This window comes from Syngnathus scovelli, chromosome 14, assembly GCF_024217435.2.
Source record: "Syngnathus scovelli strain Florida chromosome 14, RoL_Ssco_1.2, whole genome shotgun sequence".
Classification (NCBI taxonomy): Eukaryota; Metazoa; Chordata; class Actinopteri; order Syngnathiformes; family Syngnathidae; genus Syngnathus; species Syngnathus scovelli.
In genome coordinates this window covers 674183-696109 of record NC_090860.1, presented here as the reverse complement: position 1 = coordinate 696109, position 21927 = coordinate 674183, and the positions used below count along the sequence as shown (strand labels likewise).

The 21927-nt window shown below is 43.9% G+C and overlaps 1 long non-coding RNA gene across 2 annotated transcripts; it reads right to left on the bottom strand.

Annotated features, from left to right (window-relative positions):
• Positions 1–6098: 6098 nt before the first annotated feature.
• On the bottom strand, positions 6099–9459 carry LOC125980794 (uncharacterized). 2 transcript variants are annotated; one of them, XR_011088053.1, is made up of 4 exons: positions 8675–9459; positions 7551–7617; positions 7005–7148; positions 6099–6362 (listed from the first exon to the last, which is right to left on the bottom strand). It is a non-coding gene; the product is annotated as an uncharacterized lncRNA (long non-coding RNA). The 2 variants fall into 2 exon arrangements; XR_007485751.2 differs by having other exon boundaries at positions 7551–9441.
• Positions 9460–21927: the final 12468 nt, after the last annotated feature.

Genomic DNA, 21927 nt, shown 5'->3' with positions numbered 1-21927 from the left:
GCATCACGGGCTTCAAGAAACGAACCCCCCGTCCTGTGGAGAGCCCAAGGCTCGCTAACCAGCTAAACAGGTTCTACTGCAGGTTTGATCGGTCCTCCCACACAACGGGACCTCCTGCAGCACAATCTACATACTCACCTCCCCCCACAACTGCTCTGTCCACACCTCCATCACCGTGGTCACCGACTCTCTCTCTTGCAGAGGTCGCGCCCGCACTCCAGAGCCGCGAGGAGGAAGTGCGCCAGATGTTCCGGAGACAAAAGATCAGGAAGGCACCGGGCCCAGACGGCGTGTCACCTTCCTGCTTGAAAGTCTGCGCTGAGCAGCTGGCGCTCACCTTTGCACGGATCTTCAACCAATCCCTGGAGCTGTGTGAGGTGCCCTCGTGCTTCAAGAGCTCCACCATCGTTCCAGTGGCCAAGAAGCCCGCCATCACAGGTCTGAATGACTCGCAATAGACATGTTGCACTGACATCTGTGGTCATGAAATCTTTCGAGAGGTTAGTGCTGAACCACCTGAAGGATGTCACGGGCCCCCTGCTGGACCCCCTCCAGTTTGCCTACCGGGCAAACAGGTCGGTGGATGATGCGGTCAACATGGGACTGCACTACGTCCTGCAACACCTGGACACCCCAGGAAAGTACGCCAGGATCCTGTTTGTGGACTTCAGCTCGGCGTTCAACACCATCGCTCCTGACATCCTCCAACAGAAGCTCATCCAGCTCGCGGTGCCTGCCTCCACCTGTCAGTGGATCACCAGCTTCCTGACCAACATGAGACAGCGTGTGAGGCTGGGGAGCATCACATCTGACACCCTGACCACCAATACCGGAGCCCCTCAGGGGTGCGTCCTCTCCCCACTGCTCTTCTCCCTCTACACCAACGATTTCTCCGCAAATTACTCTTCTGTGACGCTCCTGAAGTATGCAGACGACACCACTCTCATCGGACTGATCCGGAACGGTGATGAGACTGCGTACAGACAGGAGGTGGAGCAGCTGGTCCACTGGTGCAGCCAAAACCACCTGGACCTGAACCCGCTCAAGACCGTGGAGATGACAGTGGACTTCAGGTGAGGCCCTTCACCACTTTCACCCCTCACTATCCGCAGTAATACTATTCTCTCATCAGACACCTTCAAGTTCCTGGGAACCACAATCTCGGGACCTGAAATGGACCGACTCTGTCCGGAAGAAGGCCCAGCAGAGGCTGTACTTCCTGAGACAGCTCAAGAAGTTCAACCTGCCGCGGGAGCTGCTGAAGACTGCCATCATCCAGTCTGTCCTCTGCACCTCCATCACTGTCTGGTTTGGATCGGCCTCCAAACAAGACAAGCACAGACTGCAACGGACAATAAGGACTGCAGAAAAGATAATTGGAGTCAACCTCCCATCTATCCAAGACTTTAAAGGGAAATGTGCTTTCGGGAGTTTGCAAACATATTTTAAGGTTGTGTTAAACTTATAATCATATTAATATCTAGTATTGGAGTGCTCGTGTGGATTGGTGGGTGGCGAAGAATGTGCAGGCAAACTGCATGAACTTGTTTTCGTTGAAGTGTTGTGGATAGGCCCAGACAGGGAGTACCGGACGAGAACACCTCAAGGTCGTTGAGAAACGAGAACAACAGCACGTCTATGTGGCCGGGCTCCGCGGGGAAATCCAACCACCTGACCTCAGCGATAACACCGACACGGGGAGGAGATGGCCATCGACCAATCATCTCACAATATTTTGCATGCTTTAATATTCATATTGTGTTTCTTTAAAACTGGGAATGTGTCGTCTTTTGGTGGTCACAAAAACGCACGCGTTTTAGTGTGATGGACCCGGGACCCAGGCCTGTATTAGTGCGCTTTGTCAGGAATAAACAATTGGTAAATTTGGTCTGATTGATCTACTGGTCTTCTCTTTGACAGAACAAACTCGCAAAATTGTTAGGTGCGCCAGTGTGTGGATTAGGACATAGCAATTTGTGTGTTAAGTGTTGATCACAATTTGGAGTCAGATCAATAACTAAAATCCGTAACCTAACAATTTACTGTTGTTTATTTTCTTATTTATTTAAGTAAAGAAGTTTTTTTATGTGCTTGTACAAATTTGTTAAACTTGATTTCTTTTCTACCAATATCACATGTAGGTTTTTTTACACATGTAAAAAAGCCGTTTGGAGCTCCTCTTCCTCTCTGCCATCATGCAGCCACCACGACTCAGAGTCATCAGCGCTGCTGAACGAGAGCGCGCGCGGAGGGGGGCGGGGAATTAACAAATAGAGCACGAGAGAGCAGTGTGGGGCTCAGACACGCCAGACAGTGAAGGAGGAACGTTGTTGCGCGAGCAGTATGATTTAACGGGGGTGGTGTACTGAATTTGGAGAAAATAAACTGAAACTAAAGTATCGAGCTCATCACGCAAGTATTGATCAATACCAATTCCAACGTTGGTATTGATACTATCGATATTTAAGATCGATGCGCCCACCACTGCTGCATTGTTCAACATTTTGGCATGTCTGTTCACGTCATGCGTTATGTTAACAAGTCTTTCGGTTAATACTATTATCTGAACGCAATTGCATTTTAAGTGTTGAGAAAAGTGTTGTGCTATAAGTTGTTGCGTGACTACAATTGTGTGTACTCCCCACACTAGGGCAGTGCTTCTCAATTATTTTCTGTTAGCCCCCCCCCCCCCCCCCACGCGCGCCCCCCCCCCCCCCCAACTCTCGGGCGCCACTGTAAATATTTTCTATAAAATTATAATAGGTACACCTCGTTAGCTAGCCTGTCGCCACACATGTCGAGTGCGCTTGGCGCGTCAGAATCATCAGTGGCGAAAAATCCCTATTTTAAGTACGACTCCAGAAATGTTCTTTTAAATGCAGCGTTCCTTTTCTTAGAAGTGGTAGCCTCTTCTTCGGTCTCCTTATTGGCTTTTTTCCCTTTCCGAAGAAGCTTTCCAAACTTCTCTGTTTCGTGCTCATTTTTGCTTGCCTCGCGGGCTTGACTTGGGTGACATGTCACGTGACCGAGACGAGCGTCATGTGTGAAGGGACACGGCGACGGATGTAATTGGGAGAGAATTGCCATTTTTAAAAATATTTTTCCAAATAAATTCTTACTTATTTTTGCGGGCTCGACTGGGAAAACATGTCACGTGACCGGGACGAGCGTCTTGACCAGAATGAGTTGATCGTCGATTAAAAATCGTCGGGGGGTTGGGGACCCCTTTCATATACTACACATTGAAACAATACTTTAGCGACTGTATTTGCTATAAACAAAATAAAAAAAAACTGGGTCACGTAAATCGGCGGATGACGTTGCTGCTAATGATTTTCAACATCCACGAGGTGTCAGTGCTGAGCGACACAATCAACAGATAGGGAATGTATTTGCAATAATTTAATAAACCGGGTCACCTAAATCCACGGATGACTTCGCTGGTAATTAGTTTATGCATCCACTAGGTGTCAGTGTTGAACGACAGAATCAACAGCTAGGGAACTTATTTGCAATAGAAATTTAATAAACTGGGTCACCTAAATACGCGGATGACTTTGCTGGTAATAATTTTCAACATCTACCAGGTGCTGAGCGACAGAATCAACAGATAGGGAATGTAAAGCTTATCACCCAACATGTTGCACATTTAGCACATTTAGGAAAGACCGAGTTACTTTTTCTGGTTTTGTTGTAGCTTATGTGGTTATCAAGCCAACGCATGAAAGAAAAACTAAATACGGCCGAATAAATTGACACCCGTAAGGCGGCGGGCCCTGACAACATCCCGGGTCGAGCGCTGAAGGACTGAGCTGGGGAGCTGTCGGGTGTCTTCACGGACATCTTTAACGTTTCCCTGCAGCAGGCCATCGTCCCCTCGTGTTTCAAGGCTGCCACCATCGTTCCTGTGCCGAAGAAACCTGCACCGTCCTGCTTCAATGACTACCGCCCTGTGGCACTGACGCCCATCATCATGAAGTGCTTTGAGCGGCTGGTCATGGAGCACATCAAGTCCGTTCTCCCCCCCACCATTGACCCTTTCCAGTTTGCGTACCGTGCCAAGCGGTCCTCTGAGGATGCCATCTGCTCTGCCCTCCACTCGGCCCTCACCCACCTGGAGAGAAAGGACTCATATGTGAGGTTGCTGTTTGTGGACTTCAGCTCTGCCTTCAACACCATTGTGCCGCAACGACTCATCTGCAAACTCGACGAGCTGGGCCTCAGTACCTCCCTCTGCAACTGGCTACTGGACTTCCTCTGTCAGAGGCCTCAGGTGGTGCGTGTTGTCGACAAAATCTCCGCCAGCATCACGCTGAGCACGGGGGCCCCCCAGGGCTGCGTGCTCAGTCCATTGCTCTTCACCCTGATGACGCATTACTGCACTGCGACCTACAGCAACAACCGCATAGTGAAGTTTGCTGACGACACGACTCTGGTGGGTCTCATCACGAAGGGCGACGAGACTCGGTACAGGTCGGAAATGGACCTTCTGACCACGTGGTGCAGGGACAACAACCTCCTGCTGAACGTCAATAAGACCAAGGAAATCATTGTTGACTTCCGGAAGGGTCACACAACACACCTGCCGCTGATCATCGACGGTGCTGTGGTGGAGAGGGTGAGCTGCACCAAGTTCCTGGGGGTGCACATCAGTGAGGACCTCTCCTGGTCCGCAAACACCTCGTCACTGGCAAAGAAAGCTCAGCGCCGCCTGTACTTCCTGCGGAAGCTCAGGCGTGCATGTGCTCCTCAGGCAGTCCTGTCTACATTCTACCGTGGCACCATTGAGAGCGTCCTCACCAGTTGCATGGGATGGGGTGGTAACTGCACTGAACAGAACTTGAAGGCCCTGCAGCGCATAGTGAATACGGCTGGTAAGATTATTGGTGCTTCACTCCCCTCCCTGAAGGACATTTACACCTCCCATCTCGCCCGCAAGACAACCTCGATTGCCAGAGATGTGAGTCACCCGGCTCACTCTTTGTTTGACCTTCTGCCCTCTGGGAAGAGGTACAGGAGCCTGCGCTCCCGCACCACCAGACTCGCCAACAGCTTCTTTCTGTTAGGGCCCTGAACTCGCTACCCCCTTCTGCGTAGCGTGCGGCACTGTTGCGCTATTTTCGGGAATGTCTGCTGTACGCACACTTGCTCCTTTTTTTTCTGCTCCTCTTATTTATTTATTTATTGTTGTGTTATTTATTCATTATTTATTCAGCACGCTTTTGTTATACTTGTTTACTTGTTTGTCTGTTGTGAGCCATGTCTTGTCACCGTGGGATGGGGGGAACGAAATTTCGATTTCTTTGTGTGTCTTTAGCATGTGGAGAAATTGACAATAAAGCTGACTTTGACTTTGACTTTGAAATGGTATTTTGGTGTCGGAATTGTCAATAACAATTTATCACAATTAAAAAAAAATATTGTTGGAAAAATATGGGGGAAAAAATGAAAGCATCTATTGAATTGATACAACTCTATCCATCCATCCATCCATCCATCCATCCATCCATCCATCCATCCATCCATCTTCTTCCGCTTATCCGGGATCGGGTCACGGGGGCATCAGCTTTAGGAGGGACTCCCAGACTTCCCTCTCCCCAGCCACTTCATCCAGCTCATCCCGGGGATCCCAAGGCGTTCCCAGACCAGCTGAGAGACATAGTCTCTTCAGCGCGTCCTGGGTCGTCCCCGGTGTCTCCTACCGGTCGGACATGCCCGGAACACCTCCCCAGGGAGGCGTCCAGGAGGCTTCCTGATGAGATGCCCGAGCCACCTCATCTGGCTCCTCTCAACGTGGACGAGCAGCGGCTCTACTCCGAGTCTCTCCCGGATGACCGAGCTTCTCACCTTATCTCTAAGGGAGAGCCCGGACACCCTGCGGAGTATACTCATTTCAGCTGCTTGTACCCTGGATCTCGTTCTTTGGGTCACGACATTGATACTAATATATAACTAATTACTAGAACTAATACATTTAATATAATGACGCAACACACAATTTATACACGGACAACTAAATATAACTAAGTGGTGAAATATATGATCATAATTTAGATTAAATTAATTTAATTCAATGAAAAAAAATTAAACAATGACTATTTTGTGCATTTAACTTTAAACTTTAATAATAGAACATTTTAAACAGAACAATAAACAAGTAACAAGAAATACAAACAATAGAACAAAAAATAAAACAAAATTACCACAAAAACCCCCTCTGGGGGAAAATTAGGGCCGTCGGGGAATCTTTGGTTTCACGTAGTCAATGGAACCCTTTTGGTGGCATTTGTGGCGTCCATGAGCTCCACTTGCTCTCTTTTTATTTTAAAGGCCACAACATGAAACGCCTCTTCTTCCAGTTTCTGCGTAAAGAAGTGTCATGATAATTTATTAAGTGTTTAAAACACCACGAGAAAACATGATGGATGGATGGATGGATGGATGGATGGATGGATGGATGGATGGATGGATGGATGGATGGATGGATGGATGGGTAAGTAAGTACGTAGGTAGGTCAGACAGACAGACAGGCAGGCAGACAGACAGACAGACAGACAGACAGACAGACAGACAGACAGACAGACAGACAGATAGATAGATAGATAGATAGATAGATAGATAGATAGATAGATAGATAGATAGATAGATAGATAGATAGATAGATAGATAGATAGATAGATAGATAAGATGGATTGATCGATCGATCGATAAATTAAAACCTAAAACAGTTTGATTAGTTTAATGACCATAATGTCAACCACAATGATTTTATACAGTTAAGGAAGCAAGTGAAATTGTATGTCTTCCTGATAGGGCTGTATCTGAGACAAAATCTTATAAAGTTGATGATCCAGATTTTGAGAAAACTCCTAAAACAGAATCTGACTTCAGCCTTGATGATGATGAGCCACTGATAGCAGTGCATCCCAAGTAAATAACAGTATTGATTCAATTTAGAATACCTTCGTTTATACACATAGGAAAAAACTGCTTGCTTTTGGTACCTTTATCACAGTATTTTCTGTGGAGTGGAGCTCCACGCCACCGGAACAGGATGTCTTCAGGTGCGTCATGGACAGCCGCTGTCCGACTGTTACCTGGAAAAGGTTGGTCTCTCGCCACCTGACCACCTTTATTTCCCTTTGATCCTATAATGAAAATGTCAAATTAGTACTAGCTGTTGAAATGTAGATCTAGACTACAATTACTAAGGCAACAAAGCTAGAGACATACTCAAGAAACTGGTGTCAAATTTCTATCCTACAAAACCAGTGTCTTGCATGTTTAGACGTCTCCCTCCTCTAATATACATGATTGTATGCAAACTGCATGGGTGATATTAGAGGAGTGAGCTATCTAAAGCTTGGAAGGGATCAGGCCTTGATGCCCTAAGGCAGGGGTCCTTATATTTCTGACACGTAACGGGTCCGTGGTGCAAATGAGGTTGGGGACCACTGCCCTAAGCGACCTTACTCAAGTAAAATGTGAGTGTGTGTGATATATCTATATTTAGACACACGCACACAATGTTAGAGGGAGAAATTGTTTACTTTTTTTAAACAAAAGATGCCCAATAGGACCGAAACCCCACGTGTCAGCACCATCTTGATGGCGGATCTAAAACAGAAAGAGATTAATAAACATCAATACTTCATGAAAGAGAGGTAGCGAAAAGAGAGAGATTGATTTTACAGTAGAGACAATGCCGTCTGTCGTAAACAGGACATGGCGGATGTCCTTCAAGGCTTTGTCAATGCTTGGAGGGTACAGCAGAGCTGTCCCCTTCACCTCCAAATCTGGCGTCACCTCCATCCCTCCAGCCACGTAAATGGTGGTGTTGTGCCGGGAGAAGAGGACCCCTTCTTCTCTTCCCCGGCCACAATTAATAAAGCGAAAAGTACTTCCGACAGAGATGAAATTCTCAAACAGAACAAATTTGCACAGATGGTGGCCATCACAGAAGGCCACCACTGTGTCATAGTGGGAGGCCCCAGCCTCCACCGTGCCATCCTCTTTTAGGACCCATCTTGTATATTTCGTCATGGTTTTTAAGGCCACCGCTTTGGCCGTGAGCGCCGCCGGCAATTGATGGAGCGTCCAGAGGTTTTCCACTTTGAAAATAAAAATAATAACTGGTCAGCAGAGATATAATTATTATAGCACTTATATATGGTTTAATTAGTCTACATAATGACAGAAATTGATTTCATAAAATAGCTGTCAAACTTGGATCAAGGAGAGGACTCGGATGCAGAGTGACAACAAAAAAGGAATTTATTCTAACAGGCTGGAGTCAGCAAAAAAACAAAAGAGGGAAAACGAGGTGGCAAAAAACAAAAACTGAAATACACAGAGCTTAGGCTTGATGACAAAGGTTTCTTCAATAACTAGGTTCTCAAAAAGGACTCTTTAACTGACGATCGCTGGTGCTCTGGACGGGACAAGACACACTGGCACAAGACAAGGGGAAGACTCTGACTAAATACACAGAGAAGGGTAAGGGCACAGGTGCAGACAATTGGGATTAAGGAAGGCAAGCAGACTGACGCACAGAGGAAGGACCCACGAACTGAAACGAGAGGAGAGTTACTTATCAAAATAAAACAGGAAGTGACAATACGACAAAAAAGACAAAACAACAAGGACCTACAAAACATAACGGCATGAGACATACCTCTGGCCGCATAATTCCCGAGTGACTTCTTCGAAGGGCTTCAAAATGTCACAGGCCTGCTTTATTCCCTCCCATTCCTCTGGTGTTAGGATTGATAATTTTGGATTTGCAAGTGCTAAAGTTGTAATTATTGCATCTTTGTTCACAAGAGTACTTTGGATCATGTAGAACAGGGGTGCTCAATACGTCGATCGCGATCGACCAGTCGATCGCCAAGCTACTACTGATCGATCGCATGACGTTTAAAAAAAAAGAAAAATGCTGTATGCTAGAATCCAGCCCATCGCTTGATTGACATACAGGTAGGCCTGTCGGGAGGCAATCACAGTGAACCGCACATGAGCAATAGACAGTGACTACAACCCCTCACCGCAGCATGTTTAACGGCCACGCACACACAAACCGCCAACGTTTATAAGCTTATCAACGCACGCACTCGCTTTTTTTTTTTTCTCCCAGCCGGTGTTACATGTCAACTTGCTCCCATGTTATCTTGCTCCCCGTCTCGAGTTACGACTGTTAGGGTAAAGCGAGTTGCGCAGTTTTGTGTTTCGCGAAAGAATTTCATTGTACGAAGAAAAGTGCTTTCCTTTTGTACACATGACAATAAACACTTTGAATCTTGCAGATTTGTCACAAGCGACGTCGAACTTGCCTGATTGCAAACTGTTCAAATTCTCAATAAAAACGTTGAACGAAATGTCTCGTTTACATTTTGGACTGGCTGCAAGAAATAGCAAACACTAAAAAAAATAATGAAAAAATAGAACAGTTATAAGCGGGATTTGAACCCGTGACGCAAAGAAATAAAGCACAGCTCACTTGCCACCGCCTAAACCGCTGTGCTATCGTACACGCACTGCAACAGGAACAAATTATCTTAAATATAGCCAAAACTAAATTACTCGGCGAGGGTACGTGTTGATGTGATGTCTTGTGTCTACCCGCCCATGTTAACTGGCTCCTCGGAACCAACTTGACATGGTCGCGTTCCCAGGCTCCACACCAAACTCGCAGCAGGGAATCATGCATTTATGACATGATCAACTTTCTAGACACATAAGGAATGGGTTCAAGCACTAAAGCAGCGGTGTTATATTGATCGGCTTTGTGTATTAATAGGAGTGTGGAGAGAACAGAATTTCACAAATGGTTGTCTGTCATGCGATGCGACGCGTGGTGGGTGAGCGGTGTGATATACAAAGGTTTACCGCTGAAAAGATGGTACACTTGCACAGCCCCCCAACCAAGGATGATTTACTGTTCTGCTAAGTTTAATATCAGAGCACTCTTTGCACAATGTTGACATTCAAAAGTCTTTAGAGGCATTTGAACACACGCGCGCCCAATGTTCAAGTTTGTTTGCACCACCATGTCAGGGATGATGTCATTGCATGGATTTTGAAATAGTAGTGTAAGGACCGTTAAAATGTGATGAATAATTAGAGACAAACAACTGAAAAGTCAATAAAGGTGAATTTTACTTGTGTAACACAAACATAATGTAATACAATACAACATAAATTAGACTCGCACGAGGAAGCTGTCTCCCTTGACCAATTGCTCATGATGGAGAACTCCGAATGGAATACAACTTAACAGATCAGGTAAACATCTTTATTTAAGTAGCTTGGTGAGGAAGGCAATACGTAACTTTCAATAAAAAGAAAAAAAAAAGAAAAAAAAAGAAAAAAAAAGGCCAAATACACAAAGGGCAACAGTAATCCTTCTCCACATTTGGTTCACCCACACATTTTGAATGGTACCACATGCAGCAAAAGGAGCACTCTATTTGTGGGGCACAAAAGGAGAATATACATTCTAACAAAGTGTAAAGCTCATCTGGACGTTGTCAGGTCATACCCAATCGACTACTTCTTCCAAATCTTCCGCCCCACACACTCTACAAATATTTGACAATTCATCTGCAAAATATAATATGTACATACTTCATATCAAATAATCCCAGGTTGTTGTTTTGTGGAGGGGATCTATACAAAATACGCAATTCCTTGCAGAAAAGGGAACAACCATTTTCCCTTCACACACTTAGTTTGAATGATCAAGTTTGTTTGCCCCACTGCTTCAGGTATTCTGAGAGGGGAATTCACAGGGGCCAATTAAAAACATTAAAAATGCTACCAGGTGTCTCGTTAGATTGCTAGGTTGGGGAGATAGTTACATTTATTTTTCACACCTGTGTATTACTAGTTTATAAAAAGGCCCCAAAAATCATAAAAAAAAATTCAGTCAGTTTAGGAGACAGAGACACAAAGACATATAGAGACAAACAAACAGGTAGTGTTATGGCTACTCAAGCAAGGGTGTTAATGCTACCCCTGGTAATTTGGATGTAGTTATTCAAAGACAAAATGATATAGCAGAACTCATTGTCTCACAGCAAAATGTATCTAAATTACCTGTGAAAGAAACACATGTTTTTGATGGTTATCCATTGGCATATCAGTCGTTTATTCATGCATTTGAACACTTAATTGAAGATAAAACTAAAAATGATCAAAACAGACTATACTATCTCGAACAGTTCACTTCTGGTTTGCCTAGAGATCTGGTTCGCAGCTGTTTGCACAAGGGAGGAGGCAGGGGCTATAAGGAAGCAAGAGACCTGTTAAAAGAGAACTTTGGGAATGAAGTAAAGATTTCTGCTGCTTACCTGGAGAAAGCTTTGAATTGGAGAGCGATTAAAGCTGAGGATGGGAAAATGATGCACGCATATTCAATGTATTTAAGAGGATGCTGTAATGGAATGCAAGACTTACAGTATTTAGAGGAACTTGAGATCCCAACAAATCTAAGATTAATCGCATCCAAACTGCCCTACAAGCTCAGGGAAAAATGGCGGGCCACAGCCTATGAGACACAGCAGAGAACTGGAAGTAGAATCAGATTCCATTACCTTGTGGATTTTGTGGAAAAACATGCTAAGATGCCTTTGGATCCCTTATTTGGAGACATTCAAGACCAAAACCCCACAAAAAGGCCCATTCCGAGATTCCAACCAAAATCAATCAGAGGTAAAAACAGCAGTTTTGCTACTTCAGTGGCAGTGAACACACAAACAGGAAACACTGTAAGGCAATCAGCTCGTCCACCAGTAACCCCTCAAACCTCACCCAGTTCTAACATCTCTTCCTGTGGATTCTGCAAAGGAAGAGATGCTCTGATTGATTGCTCATTTTTCAAAGCAGAGGCACATGAAAACAAGGTTGAATTCCTAAGAAGTCATGGACATTGTTTTGGTTGCCTGTTGAAAGGTCATTCAAGCAAAAATTGTAAAAGGAGATTAATGTGCTATGTCTGTCAAATGAAGCATCCTACTGTTCTCCATATTAACAATGCAATAATTCCCAAACAGACTAATCAAACAACAATCGCCACTGCTGAGACAGAAGAGACCCCCATAAGCAGCGCTCTTGTTTCAGCAGGCAATGCAACCGGGGCCGGGAGAGAGCCAGCACTGGCAATTCTTCCTGTCAGGGTTAAGGTGGCAAAAGGGGACAGGTATATTCAAACCTATGCCTTCCTTGATCCCGGCAGCGCAGCAACATTTTGCACAGAAAAATTAATGAACCAGCTAAAAGCAAAAGGACGCAAAACAGAAATACTTTTGCGAACAATGGGGCAGGAAAGGCCGGCAGGGACCTATGAGGACAGACGACTGGAGGTGGGGGACTTGGAGGGCTGCACATATCTCGACCTGCCAAATGTTTACACACAAAGTAATATCCCTGTCTCAAAGGAAAACATTATGACACAAGCTGACATGAAGAGATGGCCATATCTCACTGGCATCCAGTTAAAGGAGATCGAGGCGGATATTGACCTCCTCATTGGAATTGATGTTCCTCAAGCAATGGAGCCGTGGAACATAATAAACCGTCATGACAACTGACCCTATGCAGTTCATACCTGACTAGGATGGGTGGTAACTGGACCACTCAATGTTGACAGTGTTGCAGAATCTGGGCCCATTGCAGTGTCAAGTAATAGAATATCTGTTGTTGAGTTGAATGATTTACTCATAAGACAATATAACCAGGATTTCTCTGAAAACATGTATGAGGAGAAAAATTAGATGGCAGTTGAGGATTAACGTTTCATGGAGATTGCATCCAGCTCAGCATTCCTTAAAGATGGCCATTATCATCTACCACTGCCTTTCAGGGATAAAGCCAAGGTCATGCCTGATAACTATCATGTGGTAAAAGAACGCACACTGCACCTTGTGAAAAGGTTCAAGAAAAATAGAACATATTCAGAAGAATACACCTCTTTTATGGAGGACATTCTCCAAAAAGATTATGCAGAAAAAGTTCCACCTCAGCAGCTTCACAGAATGGATGGGCATGTGTGGTACATCCCACATCATGGTGTTTACCGTAAACAAAAGCTCAAGCTGAGAGTGGTGTTTGACTGTACATCCTCCTTTCAAGGAAAATCTCTGAATAAGGAGCTTCTCCAAGGTCCAGACTTAACAAACACCCTCATTGGAGTGCTATTAAGATTTTGACAAGAACAAATAGCAGTTATGGCAGACATTGAGGCAATGTTTTATCAAGTGCATGTTGAAGAAAAGGACAGAGACTTCCTTAGGTTTTTGTGGTGGCCAGAGGGTGATATCAGCAAACCACTTTGTATTTACAGGATGAAAGTTAATCTCTTTGGCGCTGTATCATCCCCGAGCATTGCCAATTTTGCCCTGCATCAAACTGCTGATGACAATCAGAACCACTACTCTGATGAAGTGATGAAAACAATCAAAACTAACTTTTATGTAGATGATTGTCTTCGATCTGTGGCCACAACTGACCAAGCCATCAAGCTTGTCAAAGATCTAACTGAAGCCTGCAGCCAGGGAGGTTTCACATTGACAAAATGGGGCAGCAATAACCATAAAGTGTTAACAAGCATTCCTGTACACCACAGAGCAAAAGCAATCAAGGAACTGGACATTGATAGAATAAAGCTGACAGAACAAATCTCAAGCTACTCTTTTATTTTTGTGGTGACAATTTCTGGAATGCAAGAGTAGCCATAACACTGAGAGTCCTGAACCAAATGAGATACAAACGCTTGCAAATCCTGTTTCAGGGCCGCAGCAGGCACTTGGCATCTGCATCTTAAATTGAAGTTGAGGATTCTGGGTAGTGTGGCCGAGCGCTTTACAGCACTGGATTAAGGCTCCGGTCTCTCATGAGGAAACCGGTGAAAGAAGGCACACATATGTGTGTGCAGGATACGTTTCCAACTGAGAAGCCCAGAAGTGCTCCAAGTGACCATCGGCAAACGCCATTTGGATTCCACAATTGTTTCTCAGTTCGATGAGCTCTTCCTTGATGTTGCTATCATCATCAACATCTTCCATATTCTGCTTAAAAGGGTGCCGGATCCAGTCGTCACAGGGTTGTAGCTCTCCACACGAGAAGTAGTCATCAAATGAGGTGCACAGTATCTGCAGATGCTCAACAATTTTTGAAACGAAATCTGGATGTAGGGAAGCATCCTCTGTGACTGTTTCTTCAAGGGAAGTAACATTTGTCAAGTTCCCTTTCTTTACACGCCTAATCCACAAAACAATTTTGTCTTTGAATGTCGCCAACTTCTCACTTGCAATCAAAATGTTCATCCCTCTTCCTTGTAGTGAGCGATTTAGCTCATTGAGTGCTGTGAACACATCAGCCAAATAGGCAAGCATTTGAACAAATTCAGAATCGTCAAAATATCCAGTCAGTTCTTGTCCCAGTCCGTGGAGAAACTGCTGAATTTCTTCTCGCAATTCAAACATACGAGATAGCACACGCCCACGTGTCGGTATGGTACAACAGCACAGTGTGTTCCTGACCCACTTCCTCACAAAATGACTGAAACAGTCGATGATTCAGAGCACGACCACAAATCATATTCACAATCTTCACACAAATCTTCAAAGTCTTTTTCAGGTCTGGGGTCAATGTTTTTGCTGCAAGAGCCTGCCGATGAAGAAAGCAGTGGGTAATCTTCAGGTCAGGAATTTCTTTTCTCATCAATGCAGCAAACCCTGAACAATTGCCCAGCATGGCTGGTGCACCATCAGTGCATATCGAACCAATCCTGTCAAGATGAAGTTGGTATCTTGTGGAGAATTCTTTTATCATCTAGGGCTTTCGATGTTGTCTTCAGACAGAAGAGAAAACCTTCTTCCACTTCATTGTTCTTAACGTACCGGACTAATACCAATAGCTGACAACAATTTGACACATCTGTTGACTCATCCACTTGTAGGCTAATCTTTACTGGACTGGCCTTGATGTCAACATCAACTTGCTCCAGGATATCATCACTCATGTCGATGATTCGGTTACGGATTACATCATTTGATAAGGCACTTGTTGCAGTTTTCTCGCAGCTTCCTGACAGAACAGTCTTTGCTATTTCAAGGGCACACGACTTGATCAATTCCTCGGCAATTGTATGGGGCTTCTTTGACTTAGCAACCAGGTATGCAACTTGATAAGAAGCGTGTAGTAAAGGTTTCGCTGTTGGTGGATTTTCACCAGTCAAAGTCAAAGTCAAAGTCAGCTTTATTGTCAATTTCTCCACATGCCAAAGACACACAAAGAAACCGAAATTTCGTTCCCCCCTATCCCACGGTGACAAGACATGGCTCACAACAGACAAACAAGTAACAAGTATAACAGTGTGCAGTGTGTCAGCAAAGTGCCAGCACGATCAAACCTAGCTCTGAACTCGAAATGTTGCAATATCATTCCCTGCATCCTTGCCACTATGTTTGTTCTTAAAATGTTCATCGAGCTTTGATGGCTTCAAATTTGCGTTGGAGGACATGGTGCTGCATAGGATACACTGTGGACGTGTACCATCCTTCTCAGTAACACACGTGAAGCCATACTGAACATAGTCATCATTCCACTTTCGTTTCTTGGACAAACTGAAGATAAACCTGGAAAACAAGAATTTTGTTATTTTTTGTTTTTTATGTGCAAGAGGGAGACAAAAGGCAAAGCACCCTGTAATGAGTGTCTCCTCAACTTCAAAGAGTAACAGAGCAAAATTGAAGTTACAATAAAAGTGTATGTTATGACTGTATTACTTTATACAATTGACTTTGTTTTGTTTATCTAAATACTGGTGTAGGTCTACAAAAGAAAAGTATAGTGTGCATGTCTGTGATACATGTCTATACATGGTGTAATATTGTGCATGTAAAGTTTACATGCACAATATCACACCACATTACATTGTAAACTTTTACATGTTTGATTTTTTCAAAAACATTTATATAAACTATGAACACTGAGAGGTTATTAATGATTATAGCATGGCATTGTAATTATGAGAAAAGCGTATTACTACTAAATATACAGCACGAGTCAGTACACATACATACCTTCTTAGGTCGACCTCGGCTGATGACTGAAGATAAACTAACAGTCTGAAGCCGAAGCAGGCTTATGCAGTGAGTGACACGTACTAGACACGTTGTGATCAATGTTTTCTGAGTAACTGAGTATACCTGTCAAAATCATGTTAGCTTCCCAAGTTTTTATTGTGTATTGTTATTCGTTTAACAGTACTTAACTTTATTACTTACAAAATAAATTAAAACTACATAAAATACGAATAATAAATGAATAAAAATTATTATATATAATATATATTAAATAATTATTATAATAATAATTGGTTTACTTTACAGCTATAAGGCTTAATTAGCATTATCCCTAATGACAATTAACACAATGACTTCTCGATTTCCAGAATTCTTCACTTTTTCCGGTTACCCCACCATTATCCCCGAAAAATGGTAAATTTCCCCAGGGTATCCTCGCACCCCCTAGGAAGCATTCTTGCACCCCTAGGGCCTTTCCAACTAATCTAATCTGACCATTCAGGAAAATCTGGAGAAGCCAACCGAAGGGATATAGAGACATTTGGATATTGAAAGTCGTTCAGTCTTTTGCTGAATTGTTTTGAGTTTTGTACATTTTGTCACTTTTATTTTTGTGAACCATATATGTGATGATGCTGTAATGGTGTTATTGAAATATTGATTGGTTTGAACAAAATCAGTGAAATGGTGCGAATTTAAAAGTGGATTTAACTGAACTCATATTAGATGTACTATTACCGTATTTTTCGGACTATAAGTCGCGTTTTTTTTTTTTTTTCCATAGTTTGGGTGGGGGGCAACTTGTAATCAGGAACAACTTATATGTGAATTTTTTCACAAATGTTCAAAATTAAAAAATCCGCGATGTAGTGAAACCGCGATAAACGAACCGCGATGTAGTAAGGTACTACTGTAATTTGAACTGCAAGTGACGTCAGCGGCACAGCGGTTGTTTACATAAAGGACAAAGGATTCGATCACAGGATGACGAAGATGACGAAGGGCCCCACGTTTGAAGGATTTAATGATTTGGAGTGAGACAAGGTAACATATAGAGTTATTAAAGACAACTATTACATAAATAACATGTTTATAAAACCATCTGTGTCACTCCAATTCATAAAATCTATCGATCGTTCGATACGATAGCAACAACAGGCTAAACGATAGGTATGCTAACGTGACAAACACAAACGAAGAGCTGAGAATGGGCCTGACGTAACATATAGAGTTATTATAGAGAACTATTACATAAATAACACGTTTATAAAACCATCGGTGTCGCTCCAATTCATTAAATCCATCGATCGTTCTTTGTCAACAACGGGTGCGCGCGGCTGACGGCGCTTGCGATTCAAAATATTCCACAGGCCCTTATAACGATATATAAATTATATTTCAAATAACTATTATATAAGCAATATTATAAAAACCATCTGTGCACTTTAAATGATTAAATCCATCGATCAAATTCCTCGTCCTTTGTCAACAACGCCGCGCGTGCGTCCTGACGTCAGCCTCGTCGTTATTTCACAGATCTACTATATAACTATATTGTAGCGTTAATAAAGTACAAGGAAAGACGTGGGTTTGGTAAACGGCTCTTTATTTAACAAAACAAACTTCCAAGCGTGTGGAAGAGAGCTCCATACAATAGGACCGGGCGTGCGTAAAAGCCATGTCCGAGCCCCATGCACCGTCCGCGGACAGCTACCCGGCCGAGTGCCGGCCCCCGACTTCGATCCACGGAGGTGAACGAGAGCTCAGTAGAGCTGGACCGGGCGTCCGTAAAAGCCATAATAGTTTTTCAAGCCTTTTATGTCACTCCAAATCCTTAAATCCTTCAATCTCTGCGTCTTCCGTGTCACTTTGAAACAAAGCCGCTAATGATGCCGGTAGTACGTACGTGGGTACGTTTGTCCTTTATGTAAACAACCGCCGTGCCACTGACGTCACTTGAAATTCAAATTACAGTATGCTTTGGTACATCACGGTTCTCCAAACTTTCTTTCTGTTGCTCGATTACTGTTTTCGGCTGCATATTTTACAACTTGAAGTTTGTTACCTGCAAAATATGAGTTTCTTTTTGGTGCCATTTTTCTTAAGCCCTTCCCATTTAGAGCGCCCTCATCCAGTTTCGTCTGAAAATATATATTTTTCAGATGTAGTTTTTTTGTTTTGTTTATTTGGTTGTTTCATCAGTCAAAGTCTGCTTTATTGTCGATTTTTTCATATGCCAAGACACACAAAGAGATCAAAATTACGTTTCCACTATCCCACGGTGACAAGACATAGTACACAATATGCATACATGTAAACAACACAAAAAAACAAGAAGGCACAAACAATGAATAAATAAGAGTGATGAATAAATAATAAATAAACAAATAACATAATAAATGTAAGAGGAGCAAAAATGGAGCAAGTGTGCATACAGCAGACAGTGGACTTGGATATAGCGCTTTAAAGTGTTAATTGCTTTATTTGATTTTTTTCTTTATTTTTTATGTTTTGAATATGTTCAAGATAAAGATATAAAAGCATGTTAAGTGATCAACTATACTAAAAATAACATGTGAAGTGGTCAACTATACCTGTAAGTAAGTGATGTGTTAATGATCAAATAAAAATTTGTGAAACAAAAACATAAGTCGCTCCTGCTACAGTTCAGTAGTTGTTGGCTTGTTGAACTCTTGTTTTGTTAAATAAAGAGTCGTTTACCAAACCCACGTCTTTCCTGGTACTTTGTTAATGCTAGAATATAGTTATACACTAGATTTGTGCGGCGCACGCGTGGCGTTGTTGACATAAAGGATGAGGAATTTGATCGATGGATTTAATGATTTGGAGTGACACCGATGGTTTGATAATACTGTTGTAATATGATAGTTATTTGATACATACTTTATATATTGTTGTATGGGTCTGTGGAATAATTAGAAATGCAACTCACGACGAGTCCGACATCAGCGGCGCGGGGCATATGCGGCATTGTTTACATAAAGGACGGTCGATGGATTTAATGAATTGGAGTGACACAGATGGTTTGATAAACATGTTATTTATGTAATAGTTATTTGAATAACTATGAATGTTACGTCAGTGTCACGTGCTGGCGTCACCTGCGGCACGACCACGCCCTTCTTGTCAGCGGAATCGCTACCACCTGCCACGGCTCATTAACGGCGCTATATCAGCGCTGCCAGCGCAGGCCCTCGTGTCAGCCTGTCCCGTGATGCTGCTTTGCTCAGCCCCCTGTAAGCCTGACTCGCTTACCCGTTCGGATATTCCCGCAGAGGTGCCTGTCCGCCCCAGCCAGAGCGCCGCTCCGGCGCCGGCTACTCCCACCTTTCCCCACAATAAAGTCTCTGTCGCTACGCACTTGGCTGTACTATCTGCTCCCTTACAGTCAGGCCCGTTCTCAGCTCCTCGTTTGTGTATATGTCATGTTAGCATACCGTATCGTTTAGCCTGTTGTTGCTGGTCTGTTCTTGGTGTTGGATTTTGACAAATCAATTTGTCCCAAAAGTGCGACTTATACTCCGGTGCGACTTATATATGTTTTTTTTTTCACTTTATTGTGCATTTTATGTCAAGTCAAGTCAAGTCAAGTTTATTTGTATAGCCCTAAATCACAAACAGTCTCAAAGGGCTTCACATAGCCAAAATTGACAATTATTCTCAAAGCATCCCCTGATCATAAGCTCCCAAAAGGGCAAGGAAAAACTCAAAAAACCCCTACCAGGGGAAAATGAGAAACCTTGAGAAGGGACCACAGATGGAAGGATCCCCCTTTCAGGATCACCAGGTTATAATGGATGCAGAGAGTACACAAGTAATACATACCGTAATTTCCGGACTATAAGTCGCGTTTTTTTTCATAGTTTGGGTGGGGGGGCGACTTATACTCAGGAGCGACTTATATATGTTTTTTTTCACAAATTTTTACTTGATCATTAAGACATCACTTACAAGTATAGTTGACCACTTCCCATGTTATTTTTAGTATAGTTGATCACTTCACATGCTTTTATTTCTTTATCTTGAACATATTCAAAACATAAAAAATAGAGAAAACATCAAATAAAGCAATTAACACTTTAAAGCACCATATCCAAGTCCACTGTCTGCTGTATGTACACTTGCTCCATTTTTGCTCCTCTTATATTTATTATTATTATTTATTATTACCGTATTTGCCGGTGTATTGGTCGACCTTTTTCGATCCAAAATCGACCGAAAAAAATCGACCTCGACTTATACACCGAGTCATAAAATTTAACTTCGTATTCATCGCTTCAAATGTGATGGTAACCAAGGTCGTTTCTCATGCATCTCATTGTGCGTTGCACTTAGAAAATTTGAACCGGGCGGCGTGCGCGAGTGCGCGGCCCGCTGGAAGTCACAGCCGATCCGCTCGGCGGGGGCTATTTTCGGCCACTTGGCGCGTGCGCACGGCCTCCCGGATGTGCCGGGCGGGTGCGTGAGCTCGCCGGCCGCTGGAAGTCCAATGAGGCGCCGCGATCTCCTCCGCGGTGCTTATAAACAGCCGATCCGCTCGGCGGGGGCTATTTTCGGCCACTTGGCGCGTGCGCACGGCCTCCCGGATGTGCCGGGCGGGTGCGCAAGCTCGCCGGCCGCTAGAAGTCCAATGAGGCGCCGCGATCTCCTCCGCGGTGCTTATAAACAGCCAATCCGCTCGGCGGGGGCTATTTTCGGCCACTTGGCACGTGCGCACGGCCTCCCGGATGTGCCGGGCGGGTGCGCGAGCTCGCCGGCCGCTGGAAGTCCAATGAGGCGCCGCGATCTCCTCCGCGGTGCTTATAAACAGCCGATCCGCTCGGCGGGGGCTATTTTCGGCCACTTGGCGCGTGCGCACGGCCTCCCGGATGTGCCGGGCGGGTGCGTGAGCTCGCCGGCCGCTGGAAGTCCAATGAGGCGCCGCGATCACCTCCGCGGTGCTTATAAAGTGCCGATCCGCTCGGCTTGGAGCTATTTCCGGCCTCCCGTTGGTGCCGGGCGGCGTGCGCGAGCTCGCCGGCCGCTGGAAGTCGAATGAGGCGCCGCGATCTCCTCCGCGGTGCTTATAAAGTGCCGATCCGCTCGGCTTGGAGCTATTTCCGGCCTCCCGTTGGTGCCGGGCGGCGTGCGCGAGCTCGCCGGCCGCGATCTCCTCCGCGGTGCTTATAAACAGCCGCATGCGCACGGCCTCCCGGAATTTGAACACATTTCGTCAATAAATTTCGCATATTGAATTTTGAAGTTTAATATAATGCAACAATTGAGCTCGACTTATACAAAGGATATATCATAAAATCGTAAATTTCCGTCGAATTTTAGGGGGTCGACTTATACACCGAGTCGACCTGTACACCGGCAAATACGGTATTTGTTTATTTATCATTTATTCAATACTCTTATTTATTCATTGTTAGTGCCTTCTTGTTTTTTTTTTGTGTTGCTTGTATGCATATGTGTACTATCTCACCGAGGGATAGTGGAAATGTAATTTCAATCTCTTTGTGTGTCTTAGTATATAAAAAAATATATCGACGATAAAGCAGACTTTGACTTTGATAAAACAACCAAAAAAAAGTATATTTTCAGACGAAACTGGATGAGGGCGCTCTAAATTTTACCGTTGGCCGTGACTCATCAACTGGGTGGGCTTAAGAAAAATGGCACCAAAAAGAAACTCATATTTTGCAGGTTACAAACTTCAAGTTGTAAAATATGCAGCTGAAAACAGTAATCGAGCAGCAGAAAGAAAGTTTGGAGAACCGTGATGTACCAATGGATTACTATTTCAAGTGACGTCAGTAGCGCGGCGCGCCGGTTGTTT